We start from the raw sequence: 10533 nt of genomic DNA on the forward strand, positions 1-10533 counted from the left end.
TCTCTCCCAGAGCAGCCTCCATATGACCTTTTTATCTTCCTCAGACACAGGAAATGTAGTCCTGGCATCCTTACCCAGCACCCCCCCTTTTCCCACAGGAATGCTTTTAGAAGGATAGAGCCTTCCATCCTGGCAGACCACGGTTCACCTCTGAGGCTGTGAACTGATGTTACCACTTGTACCCTCCCATCAGGATAGGCAGTCTTAATCTTTTTGTGTCTGCTGGACTTCTCAGCTTTCTAAATGTAGAGTAAAATACATTTGGTTACAGTGGAAGTAATTATATTGAAATAAAGTGTAATTTTTTTCCTCACAGACCCCCAGGGCAGCTGTGGACCCCACATTAAGAACTCCCTACTTTAAAACATTGTTCTTTTTTCAATTAAAAATGACCTCTCAAGTATAATGCAGCCCCATTTTTAATTTGGGGGATTATATTCTCTCTAGGTTTGTTTGGTGTTCCAGAGAAAGAAGGGATTGGATTAGATGATGTTGGTCCCTCCCAGCCCTGACATCCCCTGTTCTAAGTTCACTCCCTCTCTGACATCCCCTGTTCTAAGGCCTTTCCTAGCTCTGATGTTTTAAAGGTCTCCAGAATATCAGAATAGGTAAATTTATCTCTTTCTTGGGTCCATTTAAAATGTAAGCTTTGAGCTCCGTTTCCTTAGCCCTCTCATAGACGCTGAGGTGGCAACCAGGTGGCCGTCCCTGAGCAGCCTGCCTGGTGTTTCTGGGGCAGGACTGTCGTACTCTGTGTCCATGAAGCAGTGACAGCCTCTGTGTCCGGGGCCCCAGGGTGGCCGCAACAGGGGAGTATGTACAGAGGCAGCCCTGATGACAGGCCTGACACCCGGCTTTACATTCAGTCCACCGAGTGGACAGCTCCCTTGGGAGCTGGCCCAATTCTAGGCTTGACTGATGAGGGCACAGCTGCAGCCAATAAAGAACAGGGCTAGAAGCCTGTCACTGCCTGCACCACCACTGCCCCCCACCCCTGACAGACGCAGAATACATAGCTCCCCACCCCCCGACAGTCCACCCTGGACCAAACTGGGCCTAGCAAGGCTAGCTCCCCCGGGGTAAGACAAGGAGAGGGATCCCAATGGGATGCTCATCTGTCTCCTCTTCCCCCCCCATCAGAATTAATTAGCAAAGTGCTGATCTGCATGAAGATGGGGAGCTTCCCAAACCAATGAAATTGTTTTTAATAGCCTTCAGGCTTACAAAATATTGTTCATCCGTTTTATCTCACTAGAGCTATTCAATCCCAAATTCATAAGCTGAGTCCTAAAGTAAAATAAGTGTGATTCCCTGGCCTGACCTCCCTCCCTCTGGACCCTAAGCTTCTGTTGCCTATCCCTGGGATCATAACTTTCTACGCAGGGCACATGATTTTGTTATTTTTTCCTGTTTATACATGTATATTAACTTTTAAAATACACATTTCTTTAATCAGAAAAAAATCAGAACAAAAGAGAAAAACCACGAGAAGGAAAAAAAAAACAACAACAGAAAATGTGAACAGGACATGCTTCTAAATGCATAAAGTAAAATACATTTGGTTACAGTGGAAAGCAATTATATTTTCCTCACAGACCCTCAGGGCATCTGTGGACCCCACATTAAGAACCCTCTATTTTAAATCATTATTCTTTCTTTTTTTTTTTTTCATTTTGTTATTTTGTTATTTTTTTCTTTATTAAAGCTTTTTATTTTTTAAAACATATGCGTGGACAATTCTTCAACACTAGCCCTTGCAAAACTTTATGTTCCAATTTTTCCTCCCTTTCTCCATGCCCTCCCCTAAATGGCAAGTGGTCCAATATGTGTTAAACATGGCAGAAATATGTGTTAAATCCAATTTATGCATACATATTTATGCAATTATCGTGCCACACAAGAAAAATCAAACAGTAAAAAAAAAAGAAAGAAAGAAAGAAAGAAAGAGAAGCTAAATAAAATACAAGCAAACAACAAAAAGAGTGAAAATAAAGCTTTTTATTTTCAAAACATATGCATGGATAATTTTCAACATTGACCCTTGCATAGCCTTGTGGTCCAATTTTTCTCCCCCTTCCCCCACTCCCTTCCCTAGATGGCAGATAATCTAATATATGTTAAACAAAGCTTTTTTTTTTTTTAATAGAAAATGATTTCTCAAATATAATGCAACTCCATTTTTAATTTGGGCAACTATAGTGGTCTTCCTCGTTCTAGATTTCAGTTTCTTCTTCCAAAAAAGGAAGGGATTGGATTAAATGGTGTTGGCCCCTCTCAGCCCTGATCTTCCATGTTCTAGGCTCCCTCCCAGCTCTGACATCCCCTGTTCTAAGACCTCTTCAAGCCTCAAGCTGCTGTTGTTCATAAATGGGGTCCCTAGCTAACCAGGCGCTTTTCCCCTTAGTGATGGAAGGTGGGAGGGGAGGTTGCTTGGTGGATTCCACCTGCTCCCCTCCCCTTTAATCTAAAGAGCAGCCCTAGAAGAGCGAAATATCACAGGAATGATCTCCCCCTCCCAGCTCCTCCATTGCCTCATTCACAGACAGAGGAAGAAGAGGAAGGAGAAAGGCAGTGGTCATCCCCAAACTAGGAAGGACTCTCAGGAGGAAGAGACTGAACTAGGTCTGTTGTGCTTGGCTGCCCTTGGAGAGAAGGAGGGACAAGAAGCTGCATGGAGATAGATCCCAGCTTGATTTAGGGGAAAACTTCCCAACAAAATGATCCGATCGCTTATCCCAAAGGGAGGTGAGCCCCGTATCCCTACCGCCCCACCACTTCCCAACCCCCATCTTCAGAGGTCCATGAGCACAGGGCAATAGTATGCTTCAGGTCAAAGGTCAGATTAGCAGAAATCTGAAAATCCCTGCAAGTCTTGTTCAAAGAATCTCTGAAAAGGAGAGAAATTCTGGCTTTCCAGTTGAGGAAGGAGAAGGGATGGGCTGGAGCCAGATTATGGTATCTCCTCTGCCCATTTGTCAGATGGAAAAACTGAGTTTCAGAGGGGCACAAACAGACAGTGAAACTAGAACTTGGATCTCCTGCCTCCTAGTCTAAAGCTTTGGATTTTTATCTTGAGAGGGGCTGGTGTTCTTCGTTTTGCAGAAAAGGGAATTGAGTAAGTAAATGATTTCCCCTAGCAGAAGGCAGCCTGGGAGATCGCAGGAGGCCCAGGACTGGGGTAAAGGCCAGTGGGGCTTCAGAGCCAGAGAGGGGAGGGGAGAGCTTGCCGCTCTGCTCACTGTCCCCAAACACCCTCTAAAGCCCAAGGGCAGAGTCCAGGCAAGTCTGCCAGCTCCAGCCAGTGAGTGCCAGGCTCCACCTGTCCCTGGCCCAGAGGAGGGGGACAAAAGGTCCTGGCAGCAGAACCCAGAGCCCCGGTTTCCTCCATAGCCTCAGGCCTGACCTCACCAGGGAGGATAGAGTCCCTTCCTGGTTTAACCTTTGATCAAGGACTCTTCCCTCTCCCGCCTAGTAGCAACATATCGCAACCCCAGGGGGAGAAGGTCAGGATAGCCAAGTCTGTCTCCTCCTTGTGTCCAGCTGTCAGGTCTCTCCTCTGTCTCACACCCACCTCTGCTCCCCATTTCCCAGGCCTACCAGAGGGCTCCAGTTTATTTCATTCTTTTCCTTCCAGTTTAACCAGCTCAAGATTTAGAGCTGGGAAGAATTCGGCCTAATATGACTGATGGGGAAACAGTCCTAGAGAGACAAAAAGAGCTTGTCTAAAGTCACACCATAATTGGAAATGGAACTCCTCGTAGCTTAAAAAAATTAGCAGTGGTATCTAGGATATACTGTAACACATGTAACATGTATGGGACTGCCTGCCATCTAGGGGAGGGGTGGGGGAAGGAGGGGGAAATTCGGAACAGAAGTGAATGCAAGGGATAATGTAAAAAATTACCCATGCATATGTACTGTCAAAAAAAAGCCATAATTATAAAACTAACAAATAATAATAATAATAAATTAGCAGTGTGTGCTAATGAAAAAAACAGCACTGGGGATTCTAATCCTCTGCCACTTGCAAGTCACAAAACCCATAATGAAGGCACTTAACCTCTCAGCCTCAATTTCCTCATCTGAAAAATGGGGATAATAATAGTCATGGCACTTGCCTCTCACAATTGCTGTGACAATCAAAGGAGATAACTCAAAGTGCCTCATAAAACTTAAAATGCTTTATGAATATCCATTGTTGATGTCATTCAGGGAGAAGAAAAAAGCTTCCTGAAAACGGAAAGTAGACTGTGGTGGTAGTGAGCTTCCCTCTCACTAGAAGTATTCAAGCAGCAAGGTGAGGGGAAGATCTTTGCTTGGAGAAGTTAGACCAGAGATTCTGGCTTTGTCTGGGGAGTTGGACTAGATGCTCACTGATGTGCTTTAGTTTTTTACGTTTTGAGAATTCCAAGTATAATCCTTCCCTATAATCCAACCATCAGCAGAGGCCTACCATTCTCATTTTACAGATGAGGAAACTAAGTCTCAGGGAAGTTTAATGCCTCAGATCACGGAAATCAGAGGAGTTAGAGGGAATTCAGTCCTATTCATCCAACAGCCCGGCAGAGGAGAGATATAACTGGCCTCCAAGTCCTGTCTAGGGCACTTAGAATGGGCACTGAGCTTCTCCATGACCCAAACGCAGATGCCTATCTATACTGGTCAAGGGAGTTTCCTCACTGGATGCTGACTATGTTGATGGATCCCAGGATAGTCCCAGAAAGGGAACGTGTGAAGTCGTTTGTGGACTGATGATGAAGTGAGAGGAAGAGACATCCCGTGATCAGACACTGGAGAGGATTCAGGGAAGGCCCTCAGGTCACCGAAGGCACACTCCATGATGACTTATGGGGAGGACCCAGAAAAGAATCCAAGAGAATGGGAGGGCATGGAGGGCACTAAGGGAGGGAGCCCCAATATCTGATCCATCCCAGCTCAGGCCAGACACTGTTGAGCTCCAGAGATGGGCAGACGGCAGGGAAGACACAGCCCCTGCCCTGAAGATGCTTCCATTCTACAGGAGAGATAGCATGGGCACAGGATGCAGGATCATTTGAGAAAAGGAGGGAGGCAGGAAGGCAGGACTCCCCACTGGAGAGGGCAGACAATGAGCCGAGCCTAGAAAGGAGAAGAACACGTTCCAGGAGCAGAGAAGAGGGAGCCCATTCCAGGTATCAGGGAGCATTCTGCAGCAACATGGGGATTTGGGAACCCTCAGAAAGAAACTCTGATTTTTGTTAGAAGTTACAGCGGATGAAGGAAATGATGTGAAATAAGATGGGTAAGTTGCATTGATGGGTGTGGAGAGTTAAGAGGCAAGGTCAACTGTAATTTCAGGATAGATAGATAGATAGATAGATAGATAGATAGATAGATAGATAGATGGATGGATGGATGGATGGATGGATGGATGGATGGATGGATAGATAGATAGATAGATAGATAGATAGATAGATAGATAGATAGATAGATGGATAGATGGATGAATGGATACATAGATACATAGATAGAGATATGGGTGGATAGGTTGATAGATGATGGATTGATAAAGATAGGTAGAAGAGATAAATAGATGGATAGACAGACAATAGACAGATAGATAGACAGAAATTTCAGGTTAGATAGTGAAATGGATGGATGGATGGATGCTGGATAGATGATAGATGGATAGATGGATAGATGAATGGTTAGATGGATAGATAAATGAATAAAGAGTAAATAAATGTATTGATGATGGATAGATGGTTAGATAGATAAAGGATGGATAAATGAATGGATTGCTGGTTAGATGGATGGATAGCTGAATGGATAAGTGGATAAATAGATGGATAGATGGTTAGACAGATAGATAAATGGATGGATAAGTGAATGGATCGATGATTAGATGGACAGATAGATGGATAAATGAATGGATGGATATATAGAAGGATGGATATGTGGATGGATGGATGAGTTATTATCTACTCACTATGTGCCAGGAACTACAAAGCACCGGGGATACAAAAAACAGGCAAGACAGTCCTTCTCCTTAAGGAGCTTAAACTTTAATGGGAGATGACAAACAAGGGAAACTGAAAGAACTCGGAGTGCATGCCCACCTTCAAATCCCTCCCCTTAGCCTTAGACTTACCCTTCCTAGAAATTCCAGTGCAGTCCATTGTCTCCTAGTGAGATGAAATCACCCAGACCTCCTAGCTCCGCTCTTTCTGATAAGATCCTTCAGACCTTGGAGAAAGTCAGTTCCTCTCCTTGGGGCTTTGAGTTCTTCATCTGTAAATATGGTGCTTGGGGGCAGTGTGGTTCAGTGGCAAGAGCCCCAGTCCTGGTGACAGAAAAGCTGGATTCAAATTAAAGTGCTGCTATTTCTTGCCTTGGATTCTTGTCAGCCTGGGGCTCAGGTTCTTCATCCCTAAAAGGAGGGAACTGAACCCCCCAGCTTCTCAGATCCCCTCTGGCCTTGTACCTATGGCCCTATGGCTCCATTATTTCTAAATTCCTTTTCAAATTTAGCCTGTTATGGTCATGTAATCTGTGCTTTCATCTGTGTGAGGGCTGGAATTAGTTTTAGAACATGGCATTGATACTGTACGAAGATGTATGCTGATGGAAGTGGATATCTTCAACATAGAGAAGAGCTAATCCAATTCTAATTGATTAATGATGGACAGAATCAGCCACATCCAGAAAAGGAACACTGGGAAATGAATGTAAACTGTTATTTTTACCTTCTGAATCCAATTCTTCCTGTGCAACAAGAAATTCGGTTCTACACACATATATTGTATCTAGAATATACTGTAATATATTTAACATGTATAAGACTGCCTGCCATCTGGGGGAGGGGGTTGGGAGAGGAAGGGAAAAAATCTGAATAGAAGTAAGTGCAAGGGATAATGTTGTAAAAAATTACCCATGCATATGTACTGTCAAAAAAAAGTTATAATCATAAAATAAAATTAAAATTAAAAAAAAAGAACATGGCATTGACTTTAGAACATGGGACTGACTATGGAACATGGAACTGGCCTTAGAACATGGGATTGGCTACAGAACATGGGATTGACTATGGAACATGGAGCTGGCCTTAGAACATGGAGCTGGCCTTAGAACATGGAACTGGCCTTAGAACATGGGATTGGCTACAGAACATGGGATTGATTTTAGAACATGGGGTTGACTATAGAACATGGAGCTGGCCTTAAAACATGGGATTGGCTACAGAACATGGGATTGACCTTAAGAACATGGCATGTCATTATCAACACTATTATTTAATATTGTACTAGAAATATTGGCTTTAGCAATAAAAAAAGAAAAAGAAACGAAAGGAATTAAAATAGGCGATGAGGAAATAAAACTACCACTCTTTGCAGATGATATGATATAATTGGAGAATCTCAGAAAATCATCCAAAAACCTACTGGAAACAATTAACTTTAGTTTTGACTTTAGCAAAGTTGCAGAATATAAAATAAACCCATAGAAACCATCAGCATTTCTACATATTACTGACAAAGCCCAAGAATTGGTATGTCAGGATAAGAAGAGTCTCATTAACATGAACTGTCAGGAGCGGAAGGGAACTGAGACCCCGGAATGTCAGAGCTGGGAGGGTCTGCCATCTTCTGGATAGGAAACTGCTGCAAGGAAAGGGGAATTGAGATGGCTAAGGCTACAGAACAAGTTATTGATTTGTCTCAGTTTTCTACCTGTGAAATGGGAATAATCTGTGAGGAGAAAAGGAGAGGTCAGCACATTCTACAAATGGAGGACACATTTAAGGATGTTGAGAATAGAGGATCCCTTGGAGCTCCAGAAAACTCATTCAAGGAGAATGAAAGGGCAGGAACTTCCGGACGGAGGGAGGGAGCTAGGCCAGGTTCCAGGCAATACTCAAAGATGACCACAAGATGGTGCCGTAAGCTCATTTTGTACCTGGGCAGGTTGGCCCTGAGTTTAGCACTGTGTCCCAGTCCGGGGTTAGGACCAGCCTGGAAGGACTCCGGGACTGTCCCAGAGCTACCTCCAAGGTTAGAGGAACCCATTGGAGGCTGGGGAGGAGCAGGTTTCAAAATCAGGGCAGGGGTGGGGGAGGAGAGAATTGTAGCCCTTCTTCATCATGGCCCAGTCCCAGACTGGACCTCTAGGACCCGCACCTCTTGGATGGGCTGAGGGGGAGAGCTGGGAAAGCAGGAGGATTAAGAGGAGGCAACCCATCGAATAGGGAAACTGAGGTTCAGAGTTGCTTGCTTGAAGATGTAGTGAGTAAGAGCTGGCAGTGTATTCAGTTCTTTGATTGCAAAGCTCTTTATACTTGTGACCACCAAGAACTGGCATGGGGGGGAGGGTGTTTGGTCTGTATGAATGTGTGTGTCCCACAGAACCTGTATTCAAATTTCAGGTTTTCTCTTGTTTTGACAAAGACCCTTCTTTCCTTCTCTGACTCATTTGGAAACTGAGGCACAGTTAGTAAGTGTCTGAAGCTGGATTTGAACTCCGGTCCCGGGCTCCAGGATCAGAGCTCTATCCGCTGCACCATGTAGCTGCCGTCTGTACCCTCCTAGTTTCCTCATGTCTAAGACTGCCTCTAAGAGAGGCATGGATGGATCCTCCCTAAGTGAGAAGGTTGGATGAGACAGGCCGGAGGGGTGGGGACGGTTTCCAAGATCTCCATCTCGGACCTTTCCTAGGCCTCCGTTGCCTCCTCTGTATAATGAGGGGGTTGGACTAGTTGGTATCTGAGGAGCTTGGCCATTCTGGAGCTCAGATTTCTATATGTAAAATGAGAAAATACCAGCTGGCCCTGAGAAGTACTCGGATTCCTTCCAAATCCAGGCTTCTTTCCATGGAGGCACATGACGTCCCAACCGGCACCTCTGGATGTCCCTTCCAGCTCTGATCTCTAAGATCATCAATGTCCGTATCTGGTCAAGCCCACCAATTCCCCTGCATTTCTGAGAGCTCCCGGGGCAGGCCCTGTGACCCCTCCCGGCCGGGCAGCTACAAAGATAGCTCTGACATACATACAACCTAAGGGTGGAGAAAAAAACAGGGACACAAATAACCATGATCCAAGAGAGACTGACATAAGTGCTAAGGAGCAGTCCAGGCAGGTGCAGAGGAGAAATCTGAGGAAGGGAGGGAGCTCTGTATTTATTTATTTATTTGCTTATTTATTTTTAAAATATGTTTTATTGATGCCTCTTGTCTTTACATCCCGGTTGCTGCCCATGATGCACCTTCCTCCCACAATGCCATCCTTTCCCTCTCTGTGATGAGCCAAGGGAAGGATTAAGTTCACCTAGAGGTCTCAGGGAGGGCTTCCTGGAGTAGGCAAGGTTGAGCTGAGCCTTGAAACAAGCTGGAGATCCAACAACCCTGGAGAAGGTGGGAAGAAGGGGTGGGTATCTCTACTGGCTGGAGGTATGAGGTGGGAAAGGCAGGATGGAATCCATTGGGAAGGGGGTTGGATTTTCTCCCAGCAGCCCCAAGGAACCACTAAAGCAACTTCAGCAGAGAGGATGCAGGGTTAGAGGGATGACTTAGAGGTCACTTTACAGATGAGGAAACAGGCCCACAGGACCCAGTGAGAGCGTATTCTCTGGGTGGGTGGGCCAAGCTAGGGCTGCTCTTGTGCTTTGCCTGGGTGCCAGACACCCCGGCCTGAGGCTGTTGCTGGTAAGGTTCCTCTACCCTCATCCATGGCTGCATGAGATGGGCAAGGGTTCAGTGATCCTAAATTACAGGAAAAGAAAGGGGCAGTTAGGCCTCAGGAGGGGCAGACAAGCTGGCTGACTCTCCCTCAAGTTGGAATGGGCCCCCAAATGTCCACTTGGAGAGCAGGGGCCCTCCCTTTTCTGTAGCTGAGCGAGCAGGTTATCCAGAATTATTGTTCCTGGAAACAAACCCACCTGTGTGTGGTTGGCAGATATTTGCTTATGGAAATCAGAGGGCCCAAGTCCATGAGGGAAAACAGCATGAGCTCAGCCTGAGAAGCAGTTCTGTCATTCTGTAACCAGAAGGCCTGAGTTCCAGGCCTGCTCTGGACCCTTACTTAACCGTTTATGATCCCCGATCTGAGTCTGCTTTCTTAGCTAGTTAATATGCCAGAACTATGAGATGGGGGGAGGCTGAGGCAGAAGGAGCAGGGCAGCTGGAGGGAGGGAGGGGAACCTATTGCCTCCTTTTCCTGCTGTGGGAGCTCAGTTCTGCCTTTACAGTTCCCCACAAATGCAGAGACTGGCAAGATGAAAAAAGGAAATCCAGGGGCTATGGCAGGTACCAGGGAAAACCGCAAGGCCCCGGGCACAACGAGAGAGTGACAATCCCACATTGTCCCTGTTGGACATCAAGTGGAACGCTGTGTTCAGTTTGGGGAGACATTGAGCGATTATAGAAAACCCTGGAAAAGTTTACACGGACTGATGCTGAATGAAACAGGCAGAACCAGGAATACATTGTACATGGTAACGGAAACAATGTGTGATGATCAACTGTGAAAGGCTCAATTCTTCTCAGTGGGTCAGTGATCCA

The sequence above is a fragment of the Sminthopsis crassicaudata genome, chromosome 5, assembly GCF_048593235.1.
Source record: "Sminthopsis crassicaudata isolate SCR6 chromosome 5, ASM4859323v1, whole genome shotgun sequence".
Lineage (NCBI taxonomy): Eukaryota > Metazoa > Chordata > Mammalia > Dasyuromorphia > Dasyuridae > Sminthopsis > Sminthopsis crassicaudata.